General features: G+C 34.5%; 1 long non-coding RNA gene across 1 annotated transcript; it reads left to right on the top strand.

The window, feature by feature from the left end:
* Positions 1-477: 477 nt before the first annotated feature.
* On the top strand, positions 478-9,535 carry LOC141376317 (uncharacterized). The gene is made up of 2 exons (XR_012386152.1): positions 478-1,305; positions 5,433-9,535. It is a non-coding gene; the product is annotated as an uncharacterized lncRNA (long non-coding RNA).
* Positions 9,536-11,241: the final 1,706 nt, after the last annotated feature.

Genomic DNA, 11,241 nt, shown 5'->3' with positions numbered 1-11,241 from the left:
CAAACTCAGAGATACACATGGATCAGTAAACTTGCATGTCACAAAAGAGACACAAATGGAAAATTTCACTTCATATACCTGTATATTCAAATGATCATGTATATATTTAATATGCACTGCTTGAAATACTTCACTGTATGAAACTTTGCTTATTAAAGTTTATATATGAATGCTTGGGTAAAGATCAACATTACATAGCGATGTTTAGACTCTATCTATTCCAAATAATGCCTTGGGTAAATTAGATGTGGTTTGGAAAGTGAATTATGCATAGGAAAATATTTAAGACTCTTAAATATTATTATAGTTAACCAGTGGACTATGACTATGCAAATGCAGGCCACATTATGGATGACACCTCCCAGTGACCAACTCACAGGATCATCCAATCACAATGCTGGATTTGAAAGGTGACATCCTTCAATCCCGCCTTCCAGAGAAAGTATTAAAGACATTGTCTTAAACAAAGAATGCCTTGTAAAAGGTCTGTTAAGGGTGGGTCCCTAAAAGAGTGTGTGCAGAAGAGGCTGTCTGTTAAGAAAGGTGGTCGGAGAGTGGTCAAAGTGTGGTTCATGGTGGTTTGCGGGGTTCTATCCTAGACATCAGAACTTTTGCTGCGTGTTCCAGCAAGAATTTGGTAATTGGATTCACAGTGCTTTTTCCAAGGCGTCTGAAACCATTGCATCAAGACCACCACCTCCAAAAATCTGCGTGTCCCAGATTTCCAGGAACTCTACCTTCAAAGAAAAGGCATCGGCGTGTTCCCGACATCGAACCACCACCTCCAGAAATCTCCAATTTCTGCGTGTTCCAGAAGATACAGATTTCTACGCTCAAGGATAAAGACGTCGGCGTGTCCCCGACATCAGACCACCACCTCCAGAAATCTCCAATTTCTGCGTGTTCCAGAAGATACAGATTTCTACGCTCAAGGATAAAGATGTCGTCGTGTACCCGACATCAGACCACCACCTCCAGAAATCTCCAATTTCTGCGTGTTCCAGAATATACAGATTTCTACGCTCAAGGATAAAGATGTCGGCGTGTCCCCGACATCAGACCACCACCTCCAGAAATCTCCAATTTCTGCGTGTTCCAGAATATACAGATTTCTACGCTCAAGGATAAAGACGTCGGCGTGTTCCCGACATCGAACCACCACTTCTAGAGATCTCCAGTCTGCGTGTTCCAGAAACTACAGATTTCTTCCACTCAAAGCTCAAGAGAGCCAAGTCTGCTCGTTTCATGCTTCAAGATCTGCAGGAAGATCCAACTTCTTCCATCCACTGCATCAAAGGCAGAAACGTAAATATTCCACTTTCAAACCCTTTAAATTAGACCTTGGCATAGTGTGTTTCAGTATAAAATATTCTAATTAATTAGATGTTTATAACTGATATTCTTTAATAACAAAAACTTCCTCAGTTCTTTGTTATTGTAAAATAAGGTTTACCTTACCTTAACTTAATCACCTTCATCACTCGCCTATGCACTTCATTTATTGTACATTTAGTAATTGTAGTTACCCTTGATTACTATTTTGTTATTAAATACACATTTATTACAATTGTGTCTTCCTTGTGTTGATAATACAGAAAAAGGCTCTACAAGTCAAACGATCTCATTATCCTTCAGATTTGGCCAGATAATATACTCCTCATTTCTATAATTTAACTAACAATATTTTATTGTTAATTATTTTGACAGTGGAAAGCTGTCTGGTGCCCCGTTTAAAAGGAGTTATTTATCTGTTATTTCTACATTAATTGGTGCCCCCGTGTGAGGCTAAAATATCAATATTAATATCAATACCTAAATATTGATTTTAATATTTGATAAATCCAATTATCACTACAATATATAAGAACTATATTTTATTTTAAACCTTTTAATATAATTAGGTAATTACAGGCACAAATATAAATGGACAGATAGAACCAAAGCAACCAGAATTATGAATACTGTATACTCAAACAACTAAACTTCTCTTTTTTTATTGCAAATGTTAATGTAGCCTATAGCCTTCTTGATTTGTTTTTTTAATTACTATAATTATTATGCGGTAACACTTTACAATAAAGTTCATCAGTTAATGCCTTTACTAACATGAACTAATCATGAACAACACTTGCACAGCATTTATTAATCATAGTTGAACATTTACTAATGCATTATTAACATTCAAGTCCATGCTAGTAACATTAGTTAATGCACCATGAGTTAACATGAACTAACAATGAACTACTGTATTAACTAACATTAACTAGCATGAACAAATACAGTAGTAAATGTATTGTTCAGTGTTTGTTCAAGTTTGTAAATGCATTACTTAACATTAACTAATGAACCTTATTGTAAAGTGTGACCTATTCATTTTGACATTTTGATTGTTAACTTTCATATATATATATATATATATATATATATATATATATATATATATATATATATATATATATATATATATATATATATATATATATATATATATATATATATACAGTATTATGGTTTATTCTCAAAACACATCTATAACTTATTAAAAAATAAGCACAACCCTATTAGACCATGTGCTTTGGCGCAAAGCAGATTTTTCCATCCTTAAAATAACAAAAGTGGATTCAGACACACCATTAATGCTTTTCCACCCTGTGATTTAGACTTTACAGCTAGATCGTCAAAATAGAGCCCAAGGAATTCATGCATATTCACATATGAAATCACTTGCATATATACACAACTAACTGTATATACAGTTAAAGTCAGAATTATTAGCCCCCCGAAGTATTAGCCCACCTGTTAATTTTTTCCCCAATTTCTGTTTAATAGGGAGAAGATTTTTTCAGCACATTTCTAAACATAATAGTTTTAATAACTCATCTATAATAACTGATTTATCTTTTATACACTTTACACTTCTATACAGCTTAAAGTAACATTTAAAGGCTTAACTAGGTTAATTAGGTTAACTAGGCAGGTTAGGGTAAATAGACAAGTTATTGTATAATGATGGTTTATTCTGTAGACAATCGAAAAAAATATATAACTTAAAGGGGCTAATAATTTTGACCTTAAAATGGATATTAAAAAAATTTAAACGACTTTTATTCTAGCCAAAATAAAACAAATAAGACTTTCTCCATGATAAAATAATATTATCAGACATACTGTGAAAACTTCCTTGCTCTGTTAAACATCATTTGGGAAATATTTAAAAAAGAAAAAATTTAAAAGGGGAGCTAATAATTCTGACTTCAACTGTATGTCCGTGAATTTTATTTTATATTTTTGCACGAGTGTTGTTTGGGTATTTATAAAAGCATCAAGTTTACATTCATATGTGAGTGTTTATGTTTATATGCATAGATCCAGTTTATCTTAAGTATCTGTGAATGTGTATAAGTATCTGCGAATGTGTATAGATGTGTTAGCAAACTGCGAGTTTAAATATATCTGCGTGTAAATGTGTGTTCATGTGAGAATTGAGTTTATATGTATGTGCGTGTGTATGTGGGTGTAAGCATGCGTCAAGTCTATATGTATATGCGCAAGTTTCATATTTGTTGTTTTGAACATCCAATAGCATAGGTATATATGCGAGTAATTTATAGGTGTATTTGCACATGTTTTATGAGTGTGTTGATAAGCGAAGTTTGATTTAAGTCCTACACAGCGCCTCATATTATCTGTGATTCAATAATCAACTATTGGTATTTCAAAAAGTTACGATAAAAACTCTTTATAAACAGCAATTCTTTCCAGTATTTGTATCTGTTTACTCAGTTTTAGTATTCAGTTTTTAATAATTTAGTACTTGCCAAACACAAATAAGGCTATTATTACTATTATTATTATTATTATAATTATTACTTTCAGGGAAAAATTATTTTTTTGTAGTATTGTTTGTCAACTCTGTTATGATCAAATAATAATAATGTGTGTTAAAAGAATAAATCATTGCAAGATATATTAGTTTGTTCTATTAGATAAACAGTGCTTACATTTCAACACTTGAAACCAAGACAACATTTCACCTTTATTGTATACCCCCACAATACAGGCATGTGTCAGCTATTCTGTGATTCTTTTGCCCTAATGAATGTACTGTAGGCAGTTTCTCATTTTCTGGTCTGAAATTGATAGATAATAAGCAGTGTGCATGTAAACACATTTAGGTTTAATCATGTATAAGCCCCACATCCCCTCAGTTAAGATGCAACATTTGAAGCCTGTGCAAAGCATAAACTGCTGTCAAAAAATTATTAGATATGATTGCAAAATGTTTATATATATTATTATATAATTCAGTGTTTGACAAAGCATATATTTAAAACTACTCTAGGTTTATGAACAAATCACACATACTCCTGGCTACTCCATGTTTCCTTTTATTGCAAATTACATTCAGTTTACTGTCTAAAAACATTGCATAGTTCGCATAATTAAAATATTCATTCATTTTAAAGTGTACTTCTATTTCACTTCTTTGTTCAGTCATATTTCATATTTAATGGATCACTTTCTTGTATTTCCTTTCATTTAATCTGCAGTCTTACATAACAGGAAGCTGGTTTTGTACAGATGCCAGACTAATCATTGCCTTGTTTTGAATAATCATATCTTTTGGTTTGCATCCAAAGCATGCAAAAAGGAAAAAAAATAATAATGAAATCAATCAAACTGTTTTGGAGTCAGTGTTTTACTTGAAAATTTGTAATTTTTATATAATTATGTTGTATTATTTTGCAGAATTTTCAGCATAGACACATTTTGTGATACATGTACGTACTGTTACTGATGTGAAATCACACTGTCCATCACGAAGACATACTGTATAGCCAGTCATATGAGAACACCAAAGGCAAATTATTACATTCAACGCATGCCTTTGATTTCTTTTTACAGCATGTTTCAAAGATTTTTTCTGTTGCTTGTTAAAATTTCATTCTCTTGTGAAAGATCTGCATGCTGACTTAATTTTAAAAGACATTTATTATGAAAAATATATACTTTAGTTCCTATTAGTTTCCTAACTTCAGTACAAACCATAGTTTAAAAAAAAATATTTGAACACAATAAAATGTTTTCAAATATTAAGTGCATGTAAAATACAATTTAACAATAATGTATTTGTTATGATCACCACCAATCTAGCGGCTGCAGATCGCTGATACACATAGATCACTAACGGACTACAAATCCACAATTACATGGACTACTTGTTCTAGTCATGCACCGCTCACACACGAACTAGATTTCCAAATGTTCCAGATTCCGCTGATTGCACACACTCACAACTGGAGAATCATTCTGGAATGATAACTGATTATAGTTTTGTGAACATTACAATGTGTTTTCTTTGCCTTGCTTTGCCCTGTTTTTGACCCTCGCCTTGTTTTTTTATTTATGTTGTCTGCTGCCTGCCTGTACAGACCAATTGTCTGTGTATTGGACTACGACTCTGGATTCCCTGTATACATCTGTTTGCTCCTGATTGTGACCGTTGCCTGCCTGACCATTCTCAATAAACCTGCATTTGGATCCACATCTCTCTTGTCAGTGCCCGCTTCACATTACAGTATTACAATTTCAATGCATTCAAAATGCAATTAGCTGAACTTAATAGTGATTTTGACTAGGCTAAGGCTAATAAGGTGTATAGTAGCTAGTAAAAAGCTATAAGGATAATGAGTTATTTCATAACTTCTTTCAGTTATCGTTGTGTACTTCTGGCGCACAAACAAAAAGGTTTTAAACTAAGAGATACTTTAATTCTATTTATATTGGAAACTATATAATCAAATAAATATGTATTTTTTTCATTTGTTAAGGGGCAAGATTTATAAAAAATATATATTTTTGTTGTTGTTTTTTCAGAAACCATGCTCTCAAAAAAAATTATTTTTTTTTGCTCATTCAAACTAAATGAAACAACACAATTCTTGAGATTTCATTGGCACAACTTTATTTTCTATGTTTAATCCACATAAATTTGTTAAAAGTGTTACGTTAACTTAATCGATTTGTGTTGGGACAACATGAATGAATTGTGTGGAACCCTGCATTTTTTGCAGTGTAGGTTTTAATTTTGTTTGACCTGTATATGCTTTGTGACCTTCGTAAATTGCTGACAGCCATCGACTTGGATTTTGTTAATCATAGAGGACCAAACTCAAGCTAAAATAGTTCTTTAATGAAAAACGAAGAAAAAAAAGGAAGAATTTTTTTGAATGTCCTGATGTTGAGTAAATTACCAGCAGATTTTCTGCTTTTTTAAGTGTGTTAAATGGTCAGTTCACTCAAAAATAAGACAATACTCATCCTCAAGCTGCTCTAAACTTTATATGTTTCTGTTGAACACAGAAGGACACATTAAAACAGTTGATAGATTTGACTTTAATTAAAAAAATTATTTTATTGCGATCTTAAAGGGTTGGTCCGCTACGATAACATATTTTAAACTTTAGTTGATGTATTACGTAGCTGTGTGAACATAAACAATATCTCTAAATGTAATGTGTTCAAAGTTCAATGCAAAGGGAATTATTGACTTTTACAGAGTTAGCTTAGCAAAGCGTACAACGAAAAAAGTTAGGGGACTACAAAAAAATACATCCGGCTAAATGAGATCATAAACCCTTTAGGTTATACACATACCCCACGTGCATACACCCTGTGCAGCAAATGGGCGTGGCCAGAGGCGCTGTAATGTTATAGCAAAGAAAGTGAAATACCGTTCAAACGCTGCTATTTCCACAGAGCTTGTTTTGTTTCTGTGTTTGGGCTTCCAAAGCACACAACACAAAAACAGAAGTGCTTACAGTTCAGTTTTAATTATGTTCCAGAGATTTATATTAAAAAAGATATAGTGCTAGCATTTGACAAAGGAGAACTTTCAGAATCTCTCTCAGTTTAATGCTGGATTTGGCTAAAAACTCCTCAAAGGAGCAGCTCCAACCATAATAGATGAAGCTGTGGATTGTTTTATTTGTTAAAATTGATCTTTTACATGCACAGTTTCTAGCATTAATGGTGTGTTGTAGCAAGGACGTAAACAAGGATGTAAACAGAGGGAAACACTGTTTGACAGCATTAAAATTTTAGCTACAAATTCATATTTATCTGTTAAACCCCTGTAAACACTCACAATCTTCCCCATACAGCGCTCCAGTGTCTCTCTATGTGGCCGCTTTCCGTGCGTTCTACATCTCAAATAACAAACTTGTAAAAGATATGTAAACGTTTCTTATTACTTACACATGCTTATTCTGAATATATACGAAAGACTCTTTTTAGATTTTAATTTAGAGAGCTGGCATGATGTTCAGCTGTGTCATTTGCATTTTCTGTCTGATTCAGGCTCAAACTGATACCGCTAAGAGTTACTCTGACTGACAATATTTATACAACGGCAAGGCGCATGCAATGCAGGCGTGATGCTTTCTGGTGACGCGGAGCTGATCCACGAATCACAGCACAATATGTTAGCTGACCAATCAGAGCCTTTTAAGGGCAGGCTTTTCAGAGGAACTAGAAAATAGGAAAGCCGTTTTCATGTTAGCTGAGTAGCTGTATATAATCAAAGTAAGATACATGAAAAATAATGTGATTTACTACAAACGAAACATGAGCACACATTGTATTGCATCTTATAAACACAACCAAGTCTTAAAAATACACTCTGGACCACCCCTTTTAAAAAAAAGGAAGGTATGAAAGTTTAGAATTTGGGATGGGTGAGTAAGTGAAAATGTGAGTAAATGAAAATGAAACTGTTTCCTCACATATTCCAATTTTAATTAAACATGATGGGGTCGCTATTACAGACAAATCCAATATGGTGAAGCATTTTAATACACATTTTGTCAATGCTGGTTGTAGCTTCAAGAATAGCTCTACTGTTGACCAGACATCAACTTTTCTCTCTCCTGCCTCAAGTCCTCACACATTTTCTTTCCGGTTGATAAAAGAGACTGAGGTACTTGGAGAACTGTTCAATTTGGATACTTACAAATCAGCTGGATTGAATGGTCTAGATACATCATTTTTAAAGAAAGCAGCCTTCATCATTGCAGAGCCTATCACATGTATTTTTAACCTTTTTCTCCAAACCGGTGTCCTATCAAAAGATTGGAAATCTGCTGCTGTAACTCCACTTTTTAAAGGTGGTGATAAAACAGATTTAAATTGCTACAGACCTATCTCTATTTTTCCCTGTCTCTCTAAAATACTGGAGAAGGTGGTCAATAAGCAGCTCATTTATTATTTGGAGAGACATAATGTTCTCAATCAGGCTCAGTCTGGTTTTAGATCTGGTCATAGTTGTTTAACCACTCCTCTTAAGGTTCTTAATGATATTATTTGTGCCGTTGACAAAAAGGAGTATTGTGTAGCTGCATTTGTTGATCTGGCAAAAGCTTTTGACTCTGTGGACCATGAAATTCTACTGGATAGGCTAAGATATATTGGACTATCTGAGAGCTGTCTGGTCCGGTTCAGGAACTACTGTTCTGGTCATCTACAATCAGTAAGGGTGGAGGGGCTTCTGTCAGATCCCCAGATTCTGCTGCATGTGGTTCTTACATACATCTATTAGCTGATGATACCATTATTTATACTTCCAGTTCTTCTCTGACTACAGCACTTTCTTCATTGCAAGCCAGTTTTTTAAGTATCCAACGCGCTTTTACCAATCTTCACTTAAATACTAACAAAACAAAATGTTTTTTTTAAATAGAAATTTACCACATGTTGAGATTCCTCCAAAAATTTCCTCATTGGATGGTACTGAGATTGACGTTGATTGCTATTACTATCTTGGTATCTGTTTAGGTGGGAAACTGGCATTTGAAACTCACATAAATGATCTGCTCAAAAAGGTTAAAGCTCGCATTGATTTTCTTTACAGAAACAAATCTGCCTTTACTCACTCTTAAAAGCAGCATTTGGTTGAATTAACAGTATTACCAATTCTGGATTATGGGGATTTAATTTACAGATTAGCTTCAAAAACTCTTCTTCACAAACTGGATGTTATTTATCATGCAGCAATTCGTTTTGTTACTGGTGCACCATATAATACTCATCACTGTCAACTGTACTCTTCACTGAATTGGCCTTCTCTTTAATCACGTTGTGAAATTCATTGGTTAGAAAAAACACTATATTTACAGTCACTTCTTAACATTCAGGAAACATGTCGAAATCTCCGCTCTAGTAATTTCATTAACCTTTGCATCCCCAAAGTTCGTACTTCATTTGGTCGATACTCTTTTCAGTTTTCTGTTGCTGATGCTTGGTATCATCTGCAGCAGACCTTAAAGCTCAGCACTTTCATTCCGCTATCATCTTTTAAAAATATAATCCAGTCAATAGTTCAGGATCACTGTGCTTTTGTGAAATTATTATTGTATTGTGTCCCTACTGCTTTGTACTGCATCTGCTTTCATGTTGCCTCTTGGCCAGGTCGTCACTGTAAATGAGAACTGGTTGTTAATTGACTTACCTGGTTAAATAAAGGTTATTATTATTAATTGATGACAGCTATTTAAATTTTTGAGTGAACTTTGCCTTTGAGAAGCTTAGTGAAAAAAACAGTAATTTCTGTTAAAATAATGGCTTTTTTATTAAACAATCTTTAAAAACACAATATTTTTATGTACATCTTAATTTCATGCTAGCCATTTCATAAAGTCACCCTTGCCTTACAAGAGGAGGTCAAAGGTGCACTGAAGCCACAGTGTGAATCATGGGTAAGAGACTTAACAACTCCTGACACAGAACTTTGCAAATTTCTTTGAGGTGTGCCATGGGAAATAATGAGAAGGCATTTTCCACTGATGCATGGCAAGGCAGCACAGGCAAATTCATTCATGTGACAGCATAATAACACAATCTGACAGGGGACACGACTGCGGAAACATAAACCTGCAACAAAGGTCGTTCGTTTCTGCACACGCGATAAGATTGTGAGTCGATCCATTGTGACTCGATGCGCCATCAAGTACACTTCCTGAAGAATACATCTGGACCGCATGCACAAAGAGCTTTGAATATGGATGTGCCAGCCTGCTGACAAGACCACCTTAGACCTGCATACATTTTCATGCTGGCTCAGGCTGGTTTGTGCTAGTTAGTGCCTGTCTGGTGCTGATATTGTGGTGTAATGGATCACAAATCTCATGGTTTGGATCACACTACAGTTTTTAAGTTTTCAGAACATAAAAAAATGTGGAGACAGATGTCAGTTGCTTTGCATTTATTACAAAAACAGTTCTGCAAAAAGTTTTGGTTTTAACAAGCATAAATTTAGAACCTGTAATTTTAACCCATTCTCATAATTGATACGTACCTCTATATACATTTCTGAAAATCGTAAAATACGTACCAGGAGGTAATTTTTTTTGCTTTTTTTTTCATAAATTCACTAGAGACTGCTGTGTATGCTTTTTCAGATCTCAAATTTCTCTCTTGAGTGCCATTTGCACCTGCTGTTCTTACGTAAATCCACCAGAGGCTGCTTTCGACTGACTGAGCGACCGATCGGCCTTACCCTCCTCATTCCCTAAACCCAGCCAACAGTTTTCAAAAGCACTGATTGACCCGATCACCCTCTTCCCTATCCCCTACCCCAGTGGTTCTCAAAGTGGGGGTCGGGACCCCCCGAGGGGTCGCGGGACAATGAAGGGGGGTCGTCTGGTGATTTCAAAAAATCTATTTATTTTTATTAAACCATAAGAATTACCATATTTTATCTAAAAAGTTGTTTATAGTTACTATATAGTCACTATAGTAGCTTATAGTTACTAGTTCTGTTGGATTGCGACTCCTGGGGTAATTACATTATATTAAAGACGCAGTAGCGTCAGATGCACCAGATTGATTTTAGAACACCAGGTTAAACTTTCTGGCACATTTTACAGCACTGACATACAATAAAAAAAAATTCAAAGAAGAATAGACTTGGAACTATTGGTGTGTGTGTGTGCGCCATTGCATGCAAGGTTTCTGTATTTATAGCCACCTCAGAGGATATTGAGGGTCGCGAGTCACTAACATTGTCATTTTGGGGGTCTCGGGCTGAAAAGTTTGGGAAGCCCTGCCCTACCCAATCGACAGTTTATTCAAAAGCAATACAGAACAAGAGAAGCCCATGCGGGCGCCTGATTTTTACCATGTTTACAGATCTAACCACGTTCTCACACTGTAATTAACTTTTTTATTTTATTTTGTAATTTATTT

This window comes from Danio rerio, chromosome 10 (genome assembly GCF_049306965.1).
Source record: "Danio rerio strain Tuebingen ecotype United States chromosome 10, GRCz12tu, whole genome shotgun sequence".
NCBI classification, from domain to species: Eukaryota; Metazoa; Chordata; class Actinopteri; order Cypriniformes; family Danionidae; genus Danio; species Danio rerio.
This window is presented reverse-complemented; position numbering and strand designations above follow the sequence as displayed.